This window comes from Mytilus trossulus, chromosome 7, assembly GCF_036588685.1.
Source record: "Mytilus trossulus isolate FHL-02 chromosome 7, PNRI_Mtr1.1.1.hap1, whole genome shotgun sequence".
Classification (NCBI taxonomy): domain Eukaryota; kingdom Metazoa; phylum Mollusca; class Bivalvia; order Mytilida; family Mytilidae; genus Mytilus; species Mytilus trossulus.
The window spans coordinates 49730307-49748640 of record NC_086379.1 but is presented as its reverse complement, the minus strand read 5'-3'; the positions used below and the strand labels follow the sequence as shown (position 1 = coordinate 49748640).

Here is an 18334-nt window from a genome sequence, read left to right as displayed (position 1 = left end):
CTTCCCCATTATATAGCTGGTCGCCATAAAAATAGCAACTAATAATAAAAGTGGCGTTAAAGACCAATAATGAATAAATCAATCATTGTACAAATCAGACATTTCACACACAGATCTTATCCTCATTGATCAAGAATCTATGCATTTGAAATTGAATTGACAATAGGGAATTTTCCAGCATCGTATAATGACCAAACCCGATATGACTGTAATATGTGTCACTGGACATGAACCCGAATGTTTGTAACATTGTAATACTTATAAAAGGGAGAAAGTTAAAGCATCAACTTAGCTTTCAACTTCTATCTACCACTGTAGAAGAAAGCTAAGAATTTAGAAAATACCTTAGGTGTTCAAGGGTTAAGCATCATAGAAAGGACCTAATTTTTAAGGTTGATGTGTCCATCATATTACATATGTGGCAACCTTTTGTAAAAGTCTTGTACTAAGTTAAATATTTAAAACTATTTAAGTTCCGTCACTAACTTAAAGTCGACAACTTATAATGTAGAATATCTTTTTTGAATAGAAAAGGGTGTTTTCTATTTTTGACGATTGCAAATTTTTCGAGAATGAATCGAGCAGTCCCTATTCGAATGCAGCATTCACTAGCTTAGTAGATATGTCTTTGACAATCAATACCGTGAACCACTGACAGTGTCGTTAAAGATCCAATGTCCAAAAATGTCAAAAAAGGGGGTACAGAGTATTGTCCCCGCTAAACTGAGGTGTGCATGTTTCAGCTCTGGGGTTCACAGTGAAGACATATTTTTTTCAGTTATAACATTTGAGGTACACAGTCTGTAGGAAGTACACCACTAATTCATGGTCCCATTGTTTCTATGTTAAATTCCTCCGTTTCAAGCAGGCACACCTCTTTTATTTTAAGTTCAAATAAAGTGGCAATCATTGCATTTCAAAGCAACACTTTATGGTGTCTTGTACTGAAAAAATCAACATACCTTGCATGGCATATAAGAAAGAACTGGTTCCCGGAACTTTAGATGTACCAAAACAGGTACTTCAGATCTGACAAACAGACAAAATGTACCCTCTTTTTTAAATTTGATGCAGTTTTTTTAATATTCAAAACTAAAAGTCCAAAAGTGTTCTACAATGATCACCAGTCCTTCAGCTTTCATTTGATAACAAACATATCTAAATATTCTACATATTTTAAAAAGTTACACTCATGCGTGGGAACTATTTTGTGTTAAATATGTACAACTTTCTGGTATGTGCTTTCTGGCCGGGCCTGGATTAGTGGTGTTACACCTGTAGAATGAAACAAGAGTTGAAACGATGATGTTCGTCTTGGTGTATACTAAAAAATTAACTTAATCCGAACTGGTTAGATATGAAATGAAGTCACAAGACGCAGCGACATTAAGGTGGTTTTCCTGCAAAACCGAATAAAAAAATAGTGCAGGAGTTATTTCCCCTATCTAGATCAGAATGTGTAATGGCGGGCGACTTTTGACGTTGCAGACACAGTAACAAATGTAGCAATAGGTAAGGTACGCGTATCGCATGAATGATGAAATATATGTCATATGGTGTCTTTTTTAATATTATAATGTATTATCACATCAAGAAATGGATATAATTTGAGTGAAAGCTGTATTTATCAAAAAAAAATATCAAGCGGAGTTTAAGCTCCGCCCACCTGTTTACCTTATTTGGAAATTCAATGTAGTTGCGAAGCTTGCAGTTTGCAAGTTGGTTAATTGAAAATAACTGAAGTAGCCGTGCACTTGTCAGTTGAGATTATAACGACCTGGTTGAAGAAACTGATGAGAACAAATGGAAAATTTATTCAATATGATCCAATGTCAGGACAAAACACGACTTAGGTGTAATTTATCGCTTTCAGGTATTACAATCTAGAGATATATATCTGATTATATGCCCTTTATGGGCCCTGTAATTTGGGAAATAAAAATATTCTATTCTATACTAAAATGCAGAGGGCATGGCTTGTGCACTAAGAGATCAGATTAAGGTTCCACTAAAGTCAAAATATAGGACACCTTATAAACATCTAAACTTTGCCTGTATTTTTCAACCTATAATGAATAAAGTCATAAACTATGAGAACATATTTACGGTGTCTTTCGTATTAAAATGATGAGAATTAAAATGGGAAATGTGTTAAAGAGACAGCAACCCAACTATAGAACAGACAATAGCAGAAGGTCACAAACTTGTTTTCGTTTTCAGACGTTTTATCTTCTATGTTTCGTGTTAAGTAGGATGTCTTGATGTGTGCTTCATGTTTCCCCTTATTTATTTTCCATGTTTCCTGTCATACTCTTTAATTTCTCGTGCTTTTGACATACATCATGTACATGACATATTATTTTTATATATATCATGTATATAATAATAATTATTAGTATTAAAATTGAATAGTCACTGCATTCACTTTCCCTCTAAAATTAGAGTACATGAATGATATCTAATATCTGAACTGTGTCCCTGTTCAGTGTTCAGCTATATATATCCCCAGTAAACAGAATCGAGCCATAATGGTATTTGTAAAATTTTCATTGCGAGACCTCATGTCCAAGAGGCAGGAAAAAAACCACTTGTAATAAAGCTGTGTATTCTGTTAAAACAGACAATTGTGTACAAGCATGAACAGATGCAAATCATATCATTTATTAAATGGAAAAGGCCACAGCCTGTTTAGAAACGGTCAATTTTGACAGTATCAGGGCCGTAACTACATTGAGGCAAATGAGGCAAATGCCTCATGTTGAAAATTAAAAAAAAAAGAAAAAAAAAGGCCGAAACAAAAGATTGTCTTCATATCAAATTGTTTGCACGGAAAGTGTCTTGTGCAAGAAGCAAGTTTTCTTTACTCTCTGATGTCAACGCCTTGCTCGGGAATTAGATTAGCTAACAATTCATGTTTTTAGTTATCCATGTTTCTTTTCTACTTTTGGTTTCCAGAGTTGATGGTGTATTGTTTGTACTTCTGTGTCCCGGGTTTGTCTTTTGTTCATTTATTGTCCTACTTTATGACTTTATGACTATAATCTGAGCATTGATTTTCATTTGTAAACGTGTGCAATGTTGCACGTCCACCGATGTTCAGACATAATCATTGTGCGGGATATATTTTACTGAGAATATACGATGCTGCTAGACACTAGACGAAATGGTCGTTTGTTCATGGAGATCGAATTGAACTTGATACCAAAGAATACAAAACTACCTTTTTGTATAAAAAACCAAAGGCGCTTTGGTTTATGATACAGCTATTTTTGACGATTAAAATATTAAATTTTCTATATTTATAATACATATCTATCACTTCTGTGCATGTCTCACCTAGTTTAGAGAAAATACTAAATTGTTCTTAGTATGGATTGTGCCAAGCGCATGTGGATAAAACTAGATAGCTGACATGGTTCAAATTAAAGTAAGACCACATATTTTCCGGTATCAAATCATATGAGAAAAAAAACAATGTATTGCCATATGACATTTTACATTGAAGGGTTAAAGTTGCACTACGTCGTGTTCAGACCCTTTAATAAAAAAAATAAAGGAATATTGAGTAAACGTGCTCGGAACCTAATCACACTGTGCCACACAAAGTCAATGCATAGAACAAATACAAATGATTGATGCTCAAAGTATTTATTCCTGTTCTTCATCTTGATAGTTGCAGGACGGTCTTCAATAACAAAAGAATCATTAATGCCATAAAACAAGGTCAAGATGTTCCTTAGTGTCGACCTAAGCAGTACTAGTACTTAAAGTATAATACTGCACTGTCACCAGACATGGGGTCAATTACATTTGAAAGTAATTAATTACATTCAATTACAATTACAAAATCTTCAATTAAATTACACATTACATTTGACTTTTTTTACCAATGTAATTAAAAATGAATTAATTACATTCCAATTACTTGGCAAATGTAATTAATTACTTCAATTACATTTGAAAGGAAAATTAAGATAAAACATTGAAAACATGCATTTATTCTATGATATGTACATAAGTATTATACATTGCTCTATAGTTATAACAATTAGACAGTGTTCAACTAGTATATACATTTTTGTATTGTGTCTGTCACTATATTAAAACCTACCTAAATAATCACCAAAGTCAGTACAATACAAGACAAAGATCAGAGGGACAAATCCAGTATTAATGATTATGAGAATTACGATTTTTTGTCTTATTCCGGGCTTTTAATGTCTCTTAAATCTATAAGTCTTAAATTTATAATACTAAGAATTATGTTTTTGTTTTGAGACAAGAATATTGTCGAAAAAATAACTATAAATTATTTGCGTTTCAATGTAAGAAAGAGTGCGAGAAACCTCAGAATGCACGATTTTTCGTTATTTTTCTCAGAGCTTATGGGGGCCTTAATCGGCCCCAAGACCCCTCGCCAAAATTTTTTAATATTTTGCCTCACTATTAACAGAGGCTAGTTACGGCCCTGCAGTATATTAAAGTCAGTCTGTCTGTCTGTTCCAGAATTGAATATTTTTCGTCGCATCTTTCTCAGGAAAATAACAAGGACTTCTAAAATTTGGTTTGAGGGTTTATATGAGTCAGCAATACCGTGTGATGCTTTTTCATATTCACCACTCAACAAATTCCTGTGTACCTTAAAATTCTTAAAGTGTATGGGGGTATCAAAAGTGATCAGTAGCTTACAGATTCACTTGTTTGCTTTATATTATTTTATATTTGTGTGGGGGAGGGGGCTGGCTATTGTGAGCAGTGTTCTCAGCACTTCTAGTTAATCATAAAAATTACATTAAGACGAGCAAAAATTAGCAACATGCATATCCTGGGTTCATTTAATTTGCATTGATATAAACATTAAAATGTTTAATCCCGCTGCAAATGTTTGCACCTGTTCTAAGTCAGGAATCTGATGTACAGTAGTTGTTGTTTGTTTATGTAATTTATAAGTGTCTCTCGTTTCTTGTTTTTTATATAGATTATACCGTTTGTTTTCCTGTTTGAATGGTTTTACACTTGTAATTTTGGGGCCCTATATAGCTTGTTTATTGATGTGAGCCAAGGCTCCGTGTTGAAGGCCATACATTGACCTACATGTATAATGGTTTACTTTTATAAATTGTTATTTGGATGGACATGATATAGAGTTGTCTCATTGGCACTTACACCACATCTTCCTACATTGTATTTCTATTGTATGGCAAAAGTGATTTCTTTATTTTAAAAAATATATGATTCATTATCATGATTATACATGTTACAATGTACACACAGGTTCATACTATTTTTGACATACATGACATTATATAGCTCTGTAATTTTTTTCACTACTTGTACATCTTTGGATTTTAAATGTTTGGCTTTGAGCGTTCCTGATGAAGGTAAATCCAGACTCGGCCAGAAAAGTGCTATGGACGCATGAAATTATTGAAGGTGTTGTTTTCAATTTTTCATGCTCCTTTATTTAAAAAAAAAAAGTATATAATTACATAATTACATTCTCTTTTTTTTTTTAGGTCACCTGACAATAACAGGATTGAGGTTACAGTATGCCATTCAAGCTGTGATGAAATATAAAGTAATGGTTTGAATTTGGAGAGCTGCATTACATATATTATAGACAGGTAAATTGTTTTATCCTGCAATTATCTAACTATTGTACATGTACAATGGGACGACTCTCCTGAAGGGTCCCAAGTTAAACAGAAATTAAAAACTATATGTCATCATTTAGGCCTTATGGCCTTCAACAATGAGAAAAACACATTCTGCCACATTGTCTTCTCTAAAAGGGCGCCAAATCATAATATTAATAAACCTGTTGAAGGAGAAAACTGATGGCCTCATTTATGTGAGAAAAAAGTGAATGACCAAATCACTACTTTCCTTGAAAATTCTGGACCCAAATTTTTTTACAGTGTAATTTCATCCCCCTACTTGCAATTTGAGGCATTAAACATGGAGAAATAAATTTGGAAGGGGTATAAAAATTAATGGCAAGAAACCCACTGTCAACACTAGGGACTATATTTGTGAACAACGAAAATCAAGGGACGACAATGGTTGTCTCGGACCATGTAGCTAAATTTTCTTGTGGATTACTGATATTGATCATGTTGATATTGAAGTATTCCTGTCATTGTTCACATTTGGAAAAGGAGATACGATACAAAATAATGAAGTTCAACATAATATTTAAATATTTATTACATAGTGCGCCTTATTAAAATGTGTTTGGAAAATTTATTTTTTGTTCAAATGTTGAATGAAGACATTACTACTGGTAAAAAAGGACGAGAATTATTTTTTTAGCATTTTAACAGTACTTTTTTGAAGAAGTATGTTTGCACTAACTTTTGATTACTTTTCTCATATTGAAAATTTCATTTGATATATATACATTGTACTTGTATTATATTTGCATTTTCATATTTCAGGGATGAAGACCTGCAGTCAGACACCAGTTAAAAGTTACTTATAACTCATCATGGCCATTATGGAAGATCTGATTGAAATTTGTTTAGAAAGCCACCAAATATGTCCATGAAAAATAGAAAAATGACAGCAATTCTACATAATGCACCGTACTTAGTAGAAGCATTGACTGTTTCAAAACCAAATGAATTGGAATTTAGTGTATTGATGCTGAAAGAGGGAGGAATATTATTTATTGGACAATTTAACTTCTTTTTCATCATTATTGAAGTTGATGTATACCATCTTAAAGAGTTTTTACTTCAGTTAAAAGGAATACCAATATACATGCATAATAAAGGCAGTTTGGAGATTTGTGAATATTCTTAAAATAGGAGTTTCAAAAAGGATTTCAGTTCAAATATTGTATTTCATGGATGTCAGAAATGTAATTTTATGTCTCTTTCATGAAATGTTTTTAAAAATCTGCAATACATGTATCTAACCAAGACGAGTGAGAGATCTACAGATAGACATGATATTCAGTTGAACTGTAAACATGGTAAAGGGGAATTTTGAAATATTCATTTATTAGACTTCTATGAGTGTTTTGTTATTTTTATGGCAATTACAGGAAACCGATGTAAAAAGTAATTCAATATAGATATTAATCCTACCAGAAAACCTACAGATATCATATGTACATTTCAGACATATACAAATTACATCATGTACATTGTACATGTACAAATGTAAGCATGCAATTCACTGATGCACCACCTATGTAGTTACATGTACATGTAATTATAAAAGTAAGAATACGACATACACGACAGATGATTGCCAATGAAACAACTCTCAATCAGAGAACAACTAGTCATATACATGTATTAGCCACCAGAGAACAAGAAAATCATATTTTGTCATGGTTTATATTTTAATCTCATTTCATAACACAGACTATACAGGTTTACAAAATGTTCAAAAGCATTATAAAGTGTTTTGATTGCAGTTGTTGGTCATATTGATGTTGGCCTTCAATACTGAGCAAGACCTCTGTACAAATGTACAAATGTAACATCCACAGAATGTTTGAACCAAAAAATGTTGGATATTTTTCTTTGCTTGCATTTATCATGTAGCTGCTCTTTTGTACATATGTACATTTACATACATGTTCATATGCATTTAATTTTCTACTGGTATACATGGTATACTTGGAAACTTGTGATTGAATATTTCCACATTATAAAAAATTCTTATACATGTATCTAGCAAGATTAGCAAATGATGTTAGATATACATGTACCGCATTATATTACCATATGCATACATAAAACATTTTACATGTACATTTGTATGGCAATGAGACAGCATTCCCAACACACAGACAGAAATTACTTTCTATATATTTTAAATTTGAATGTATCATACATGTAATTATGTAGTACAGCTAGAATTTGATTAACAAAAAAGATGATGTGGTATAATTGCCAATGAAGTTTTGATTAACAATTAAGTTGTGTTATTTTTTGTGATTGGGTCAGGTAAAGATTAACCCATGATTTTTGGTAGGCAGTACATTGTAGTTCTATAAGCGTTAACATGGTTAACACGTACATACATTATCATTTTATGAGTTTCCGTCTGACTATTTTGTCCTTTCCCCTATATCATGGAAATTGATTCATTCTGATTGATCTGACACTTCGGGATTGTGGTTATGTATAAATTATATTAAGTTAGTTATTTCTGTATTTAGATGTATATTCTGGTACATAAAATTTCTTCTATTAGAACAGAAAAGAAATACCATTTCAGTTGACTCCAATCTCAGCAGGTGATAAGAAATCAGTTTTCTGATTTTAACATCTTTAAGATGAACATGATGAACCTGAATTAAAATATTATGGCACTTAATAATGAAAACACAATTGATTGATTGTGCTGAATGTCACATAAGCACATATGACTATTTCTTTGCTGTCCATTTGTATTGGTGGACACTTTGCACAGAAGGCAGGAATTTAATATGAAATGAGCGGCAGCAAAAAATAGGTCACTTTTTCCAACTTCATGATTGTATTCTTTGATGTCTTTTGAGGTTGAGAAATTAAGATGATATATTTACAAGGCTGCAGATTGAATCATAGCTATATATATAGGTACACTGTACATGTACCTAAATCTGAAACAAATCAGATGAGATTAAAATAAGTCATATACAATCATGACAATGTATGCATCTGAAATAATTTTTCAAACTGGTATTTCGCTTTATATATTTATATACATGTAGTGGAAGCATAAATTATAGAGTTTTTTTTTAAAATTTGGGGTACTCAATGTCTTATCTTTTAATCTTTACTCCAAAAGGTAGTTTGTGCAAATATTGAAACTCACACATTCCATGAAAAAAGGAATTATATCCCCCATCTTAATGCTGGTGTACAAATTTTAAAATGTATGCCTTTGAATTACAAACATAATAAAATCAGTAAAAGTAGGGCAGAATAATTTTACCAAGTAACTGTAAGGATATTCGAATAAGTCAAATACTGCTCCAGATTGGTTGAAGGGAATATTCTGTGTAATAAGACGCAGGAAATAACTATGGAGTCTGACATAATAAAAAAAAAAGCAAGCCATACAAAAAAAATGGCATAGCAGCTGGTGAAAATAGATGCAAAAGATCACCAGAATGAATCTAAGTGACAAATCATGATTTACAGTTGATACCAGTCACACTTGATAAGCAGGAGAAATTCAACAAATAAAATCTCGATCTATTGATGTGATGCAGGTAGGAGTTAAGTATATTTATAATTTAAACATTACCAATGACACACCCAACTTCTTTATAAATGCAGCTTTTCAAAGCTTAAAATGTTAATGATTCACAATACACAAACACAAGAAGAGACCTAGTAGGCTAATCTATTTATATAATGAACTTTTACTTGCAGAACGAGAACTATACAAGCACACGAGATGCGATTCCGGATTTGGACAAAAAAAGGGGGGAAGGCTGCATGCCCCAACACTACATGCATGTAACCCACGTATGGGGTGTATAATAATGACATTGTAGGCTTATCTATTAAATTAATTTATATATTGAACTTTGACTTGTAGAGCAAGAACTATACAAGCACCCGAGATGCGATTCCGCATTTGAACAAAAAAGGGGGAAGGCTGCGTGCCAACACTTCATGCATGTAACCCACGTTTGGGGTGTATAATAATGACCTGAATAATTGTTTTTTTTTTGCCCTCAATAATTTAAATAGCAATAAGAGAATAGTTGTTTCAAACTTCGCACAAACATATTATTAAATGAAACGCCGGTGAAAACAAAATATACACGTAGTTTTTCCGTCAGCCGATCCGACTACTAGAGGGTCTTTCAAACGCTTTTTTCGTGCATTTTAGTGCGATTATGCTACTACATGTTAGAATAATTGAAAAGTGCAGGTGCAAGAGCTATACCAACCCACTTCATACTGGTATTGGTAGAAAGGCCACATTTCAAACTTTTCGAAAAGTGCTGCTACTAGTTATATAGCATTCGTGTAAAAGAAATTTCACAACCCGAAGTGCCAAAAAATCAATAAATCGATTAAATTCTCCCATGTTTTATTGTTTTTTAATTACAAAACCTCTAATGAAAATTAAGTGGCAGCACTTTTCCAGTAAAACAAGTTATCCTGATTACAATGAGCCCAAAATCAGGGCGATCCGATTTCATCTTGCACCTGCACTTTTGACTTTTTTGGGAAATATCTTTACTTTCAGTTTGAAGTCACGTGACACTAGTGTATTTATATTTTTCTAAAAATAAAAGTTTGTAATATAAATAAGAATAGACCCTTTCCCCCCACGATTACTCATATGACGTGTATTTTGGCTTTTGGACAGAGAAAACTCACTCTGAGTTCGAAATGATTTTTCTTGTGTATAAAAATGGAAATTTTCTTGAAACGACCTTAACTACCCTGCGGACACGTGCGAAAAGTCGCTGCTTGAAAAGGCAGAGTTGCCCTTCGTACAACTTTGACACGTAGTCCCTCAATGGCTCAATGATCTAAAGCATAATAACATATCATAAAGTTCACTATTAAAGAAATAATATGAATAATATTTTTAGCCATTATAGATTTTTATATGTAAAAAATAAAACACAGCAAAAATAGTTTACCTACATCAAAAATGACAGGAACTATATTCATAGACAACCGATTACGAGCGACCAAAAAGGTCATTCTTAAACATATTTCTCTATTTAGTTGTTTGAGTCTCTCTTTTGCTTTTTTCTCTCTCACTTACTTATGCATAACATAACACCTTAACTTTAAGTTTTAATATATATATATACATATATATGTTTGTGTATTGTGCATCAATATAAAATATGGGGTAAACGTCAATGAGACAGCAACCTAGCAACATGAATAACCAAAAGAATGTGTTTGGTTTGAATGGAAGCCAGATATATATGCGAGTTTTTTTCTCACTCAACGAGAAAGCATCTCAACGACAAAAATGTATTCAAACGAACTATGCACACGGCTACTGTTCTTTTTTTCCTTAAATTCTATTTAAAAGCTCTTGCTCTATTCGATTTGATAGATAAAAAACAAACCATCTATCAAACGAAAACTGGATCAAGTGAGAAAGAAGCTTCTGTCATAAGTACAAATTATCGCTTCATTGCTTATTTCAGAGTTCGAAGCTTGGTCCGACTCTAAAACTATGTTTGACAATTATTGACTACACCAAAACTATGTTTAAAGATTTTCCAGCCGAATGTCAGTAGTTTTCGTCTGTTGCACCAGCTTTCTTCCCCATTATATAGCTGGTCGCCATAAAAATAGCAACTAATAATAAAAGTGGCGTTAAAGACCAATAATGAATAAATCAATCATTGTACAAATCAGACATTTCACACACAGATCTTATCCTCATTGAACAAGAATCTATGCATTTGAAATTGAATTGACAATAGGGAATTTTCCAGCATCGTATAATGACCAAACCCGATATGACTGTAATATGTGTCACTGGACATGAACCCGAATGTTTGTAACATTGTAATACTTATAAAAGGGAGAAAGTTAAAGCATCAACTTAGCTTTCAACTTCTATCTACCACTGTAGAAGAAAGCTAAGAATTTAGAAAATACCTTAGGTGTTCAAGGGTTAAGCATCATAGAAAGGACCTAATTTTTAAGGTTGATGTGTCCATCATATTACATATGTGGCAACCTTTTGTAAAAGTCTTGTACTAAGTTAAATATTTAAAACTATTTAAGTTCCGTCACTAACTTAAAGTCGACAACTTATAATGTAGAATATCTTTTTTGAATAGAAAAGGGTGTTTTCTATTTTTGACGATTGCAAATTTTTCGAGAATGAATCGAGCAGTCCCTATTCGAATGCAGCATTCACTAGCTTAGTAGACATGTCTTTGACAATCAATACCGTGAACCACTGACAGTGTCGTTAAAGATCCAATGTCCAAAAATGTCAAAAAAGGGGGTACAGAGTATTGTCCCCGCTAAACTGAGGTGTGCATGTTTCAGCTCTGGGGTTCACAGTGAAGACATATTTTTTTCAGTTATAACATTTGAGGTACACAGTCTGTAGGAAGTACACCACTAATTCATGGTCCCATTGTTTCTATGTTAAATTCCTCCGTTTCAAGCAGGCACACCTCTTTTATTTTAAGTTCAAATAAAGTGGCAATCATTGCATTTCAAAGCAACACCTTATGGTGTCTTGTACTGAAAAAATCAACATACCTTGCATGGCATATAAGAAAGAACTGGTTCCCGGAACTTGAAATGTACCAAAACAGGTACTTCAGATCTGACAAACATACAAAATGTACCCTCTTTTTTAAATTTGATGCAGTTTTTTTAATATTCAAAACTAAAAGTCCAAAAGTGTTCTACAATGATCACCAGTCCTTCAGCTTTCATTTGATAACAAACATATCTAAATATTCTACATATTTTAAAAAGTTACACTCATGCCTGGGAACTATTTTGTGTTAAATATGTACAACTTTCTGGTATGTGCTTTCTGGCCGGGCCTGGATTAGTGGTGTTACACCTGTAGAATGAAACAAGAGTTGAAACGATGATGTTCGTCTTGGTGTATACTAAAAAATTAACTTAATCCGAACTGGTTAGATATGAAATGAAGTCACAAGACACGTGCGAAAAGTCGCTGCTTGAAAAGGCAGAGTTGCCCTTCGTACAACTTTGACACGTAGTCCCTCAATGGCTCAATGATCTAAAGCATAATAACATATCATAAAGTTCACTATTAAAGAAATAATATGAATAATATTTTTAGCCATTATAGATTTTTATATGTAAAAAATAAAACACAGCAAAAATAGTTTACCTACATCAAAAATGACAGGAACTATATTCATAGACAACCGATTACGAGCGACCAAAAAGGTCATTCTTAAACATATTTCTCTATTTAGTTGTTTGAGTCTCTCTTTTGCTTTTTTCTCTCTCACTTACTTATGCATAACATAACACCTTAACTTTAAGTTTTAATATATATATATACATATATATGTTTGTGTATTGTGCATCAATATAAAATATGGGGTAAACGTCAATGAGACAGCAACCTAGCAACATGAATAACCAAAAGAATGTGTTTGGTTTGAATGGAAGCCAGATATATATGCGAGTTTTTTTCTCACTCAACGAGAAAGCATCTCAACGACAAAAATGTATTCAAACGAACTATGCACACGGCTACTGTTCTTTTTTTCCTTAAATTCTATTTAAAAGCTCTTGCTCTATTCGATTTGATAGATAAAAAACAAACCATCTATCAAACGAAAACTGGATCAAGTGAGAAAGAAGCTTCTGTCATAAGTACAAATTATCGCTTCATTGCTTATTTCAGAGTTCGAAGCTTGGTCCGACTCTAAAACTATGTTTGACAATTATTGACTACACCAAAACTATGTTTAAAGATTTTCCAGCCGAATGTCAGTAGTTTTCGTCTGTTGCACCAGCTTTCTTCCCCATTATATAGCTGGTCGCCATAAAAATAGCAACTAATAATAAAAGTGGCGTTAAAGACCAATAATGAATAAATCAATCATTGTACAAATCAGACATTTCACACACAGATCTTATCCTCATTGAACAAGAATCTATGCATTTGAAATTGAATTGACAATAGGGAATTTTCCAGCATCGTATAATGACCAAACCCGATATGACTGTAATATGTGTCACTGGACATGAACCCGAATGTTTGTAACATTGTAATACTTATAAAAGGGAGAAAGTTAAAGCATCAACTTAGCTTTCAACTTCTATCTACCACTGTAGAAGAAAGCTAAGAATTTAGAAAATACCTTAGGTGTTCAAGGGTTAAGCATCATAGAAAGGACCTAATTTTTAAGGTTGATGTGTCCATCATATTACATATGTGGCAACCTTTTGTAAAAGTCTTGTACTAAGTTAAATATTTAAAACTATTTAAGTTCCGTCACTAACTTAAAGTCGACAACTTATAATGTAGAATATCTTTTTTGAATAGAAAAGGGTGTTTTCTATTTTTGACGATTGCAAATTTTTCGAGAATGAATCGAGCAGTCCCTATTCGAATGCAGCATTCACTAGCTTAGTAGACATGTCTTTGACAATCAATACCGTGAACCACTGACAGTGTCGTTAAAGATCCAATGTCCAAAAATGTCAAAAAAGGGGGTACAGAGTATTGTCCCCGCTAAACTGAGGTGTGCATGTTTCAGCTCTGGGGTTCACAGTGAAGACATATTTTTTTCAGTTATAACATTTGAGGTACACAGTCTGTAGGAAGTACACCACTAATTCATGGTCCCATTGTTTCTATGTTAAATTCCTCCGTTTCAAGCAGGCACACCTCTTTTATTTTAAGTTCAAATAAAGTGGCAATCATTGCATTTCAAAGCAACACTTTATGGTGTCTTGTACTGAAAAAATCAACATACCTTGCATGGCATATAAGAAAGAACTGGTTCCCGGAACTTTAGATGTACCAAAACAGGTACTTCAGATCTGACAAACAGACAAAATGTACCCTCTTTTTTAAATTTGATGCAGTTTTTTTAATATTCAAAACTAAAAGTCCAAAAGTGTTCTACAATGATCACCAGTCCTTCAGCTTTCATTTGATAACAAACATATCTAAATATTCTACATATTTTAAAAAGTTACACTCATGCGTGGGAACTATTTTGTGTTAAATATGTACTACTTTCTGGTATGTGCTTTCTGGCCGGGCCTGGATTAGTGGTGTTACACCTGTAGAATGAAACAAGAGTTGAAACGATGATGTTCGTCTTGGTGTATACTAAAACATTAACTTAATCCGAACTGGTTAGATATGAAATGAAGTCACAAGACACGTGCGAAAAGTCGCTGCTTGAAAAGGCAGAGTTGCCCTTCGTACAACTTTGACACGTAGTCCCTCAATGGCTCAATGATCTAAAGCATAATAACATATCATAAAGTTCACTATTAAAGAAATAATATGAATAATATTTTTAGCCATTATAGATTTTTATATGTAAAAAATAAAACACAGCAAAAATAGTTTACCTACATCAAAAATGACAGGAACTATATTCATAGACAACCGATTACGAGCGACCAAAAAGGTCATTCTTAAACATATTTCTCTATTTAGTTGTTTGAGTCTCTCTTTTGCTTTTTTCTCTCTCACTTACTTATGCATAACATAACACCTTAACTTCAAGTTTTAATATATATATATACATATATATGTTTGTGTATTGTGCATCAATATAAAATATGGGGTAAACGTCAATGAGACAGCAACCTAGCAACATGAATAACCAAAAGAATGTGTTTGGTTTGAATGGAAGCCAGATATATATGCGAGTTTTTTTCTCACTCAACGAGAAAGCATCTCAACGACAAAAATGTATTCAAACGAACTATGCACACGGCTACTGTTCTTTTTTTCCTTAAATTCTATTTAAAAGCTCTTGCTCTATTCGATTTGATAGATAAAAAACAAACCATCTATCAAACGAAAACTGGATCAAGTGAGAAAGAAGCTTCTGTCATAAGTACAAATTATCGCTTCATTGCTTATTTCAGAGTTCGAAGCTTGGTCCGACTCTAAAACTATGTTTGACAATTATTGACTACACCAAAACTATGTTTAAAGATTTTCCAGCCGAATGTCAGTAGTTTTCGTCTGTTGCACCAGCTTTCTTCCCCATTATATAGCTGGTCGCCATAAAAATAGCAACTAATAATAAAAGTGGCGTTAAAGACCAATAATGAATAAATCAATCATTGTACAAATCAGACATTTCACACACAGATCTTATCCTCATTGAACAAGAATCTATGCATTTGAAATTGAATTGACAATAGGGAATTTTCCAGCATCGTATAATGACCAAACCCGATATGACTGTAATATGTGTCACTGGACATGAACCCGAATGTTTGTAACATTGTAATACTTATAAAAGGGAGAAAGTTAAAGCATCAACTTAGCTTTCAACTTCTATCTACCACTGTAGAAGAAAGCTAAGAATTTAGAAAATACCTTAGGTGTTCAAGGGTTAAGCATCATAGAAAGGACCTAATTTTTAAGGTTGATGTGTCCATCATATTACATATGTGGCAACCTTTTGTAAAAGTCTTGTACTAAGTTAAATATTTAAAACTATTTAAGTTCCGTCACTAACTTAAAGTCGACAACTTATAATGTAGAATATCTTTTTTGAATAGAAAAGGGTGTGTTTTCTATTTTTGACGATTGCAAATTTTTCGAGAATGAATCGAGCAGTCCCTATTCGAATGCAGCATTCACTAGCTTAGTAGATATGTCTTTGACAATCAATACCGTGAACCACTGACAGTGTCGTTAAAGATCCAATGTCCAAAAATGTCAAAAAAGGGGGTACAGAGTATTGTCCCCGCTAAACTGAGGTGTGCATGTTTCAGCTCTGGGGTTCACAGTGAAGACATATTTTTTTCAGTTATAACATTTGAGGTACACAGTCTGTAGGAAGTACACCACTAATTCATGGTCCCATTGTTTCTATGTTAAATTCCTCCGTTTCAAGCAGGCACACCTCTTTTATTTTAAGTTCAAATAAAGTGGCAATCATTGCATTTCAAAGCAACACTTTATGGTGTCTTGTACTGAAAAAATCAACATACCTTGCATGGCATATAAGAAAGAACTGGTTCCCGGAACTTTAGATGTACCAAAACAGGTACTTCAGATCTGACAAACAGACAAAATGTACCCTCTTTTTTAAATTTGATGCAGTTTTTTTAATATTCAAAACTAAAAGTCCAAAAGTGTTCTACAATGATCACCAGTCCTTCAGCTTTCATTTGATAACAAACATATCTAAATATTCTACATATTTTAAAAAGTTACACTCATGCGTGGGAACTATTTTGTGTTAAATATGTACTACTTTCTGGTATGTGCTTTCTGGCCGGGCCTGGATTAGTGGTGTTACACCTGTAGAATGAAACAAGAGTTGAAACGATGATGTTCGTCTTGGTGTATACTAAAAAATTAACTTAATCCGAACTGGTTAGATATGAAATGAAGTCACAAGACACGTGCGAAAAGTCGCTGCTTGAAAAGGCAGAGTTGCCCTTCGTACAACTTTGACACGTAGTCCCTCAATGGCTCAATGATCTAAAGCATAATAACATATCATAAAGTTCACTATTAAAGAAATAATATGAATAATATTTTTAGCCATTATAGATTTTTATATGTAAAAAATAAAACACAGCAAAAATAGTTTACCTACATCAAAAATGACAGGAACTATATTCATAGACAACCGATTACGAGCGACCAAAAAGGTCATTCTTAAACATATTTCTCTATTTAGTTGTTTGAGTCTCTCTTTTGCTTTTTTCTCTCTCACTTACTTATGCATAACATAACACCTTAACTTCAAGTTTTAATATATATATATACATATATATGTTTGTGTATTGTGCATCAATATAAAATATGGGGTAAACGTCAATGAGACAGCAACCTAGCAACATGAATAACCAAAAGAATGTGTTTGGTTTGAATGGAAGCCAGATATATATGCGAGTTTTTTTCTCACTCAACGAGAAAGCATCTCAACGACAAAAATGTATTCAAACGAACTATGCACACGGCTACTGTTCTTTTTTTCCTTAAATTCTATTTAAAAGCTCTTGCTCTATTCGATTTGATAGATAAAAAACAAACCATCTATCAAACGAAAACTGGATCAAGTGAGAAAGAAGCTTCTGTCATAAGTACAAATTATCGCTTCATTGCTTATTTCAGAGTTCGAAGCTTGGTCCGACTCTAAAACTATGTTTGACAATTATTGACTACACCAAAACTATGTTTAAAGATTTTCCAGCCGAATGTCAGTAGTTTTCGTCTGTTGCACCAGCTTTCTTCCCCATTATATAGCTGGTCGCCATAAAAATAGCAACTAATAATAAAAGTGGCGTTAAAGACCAATAATGAATAAATCAATCATTGTACAAATCAGACATTTCACACACAGATCTTATCCTCATTGAACAAGAATCTATGCATTTGAAATTGAATTGACAATAGGGAATTTTCCAGCATCGTATAATGACCAAACCCGATATGACTGTAATATGTGTCACTGGACATGAACCCGAATGTTTGTAACATTGTAATACTTATAAAAGGGAGAAAGTTAAAGCATCAACTTAGCTTTCAACTTCTATCTACCACTGTAGAAGAAAGCTAAGAATTTAGAAAATACCTTAGGTGTTCAAGGGTTAAGCATCATAGAAAGGACCTAATTTTTAAGGTTGATGTGTCCATCATATTACATATGTGGCAACCTTTTGTAAAAGTC

At 32.9% G+C, this 18334-nt stretch overlaps 1 long non-coding RNA gene across 1 annotated transcript; it reads left to right on the top strand.

Annotated features, from left to right (window-relative positions):
* The first annotated feature begins 1397 nt into the window (after nucleotides 1-1397).
* LOC134727105 (uncharacterized) lies at nucleotides 1398-7014 on the top strand. Its single transcript, XR_010108717.1, has 3 exons — nucleotides 1398-1512; nucleotides 5517-5624; nucleotides 6438-7014. It is a non-coding gene; the product is annotated as an uncharacterized LOC134727105 (long non-coding RNA).
* Nucleotides 7015-18334: the final 11320 nt, after the last annotated feature.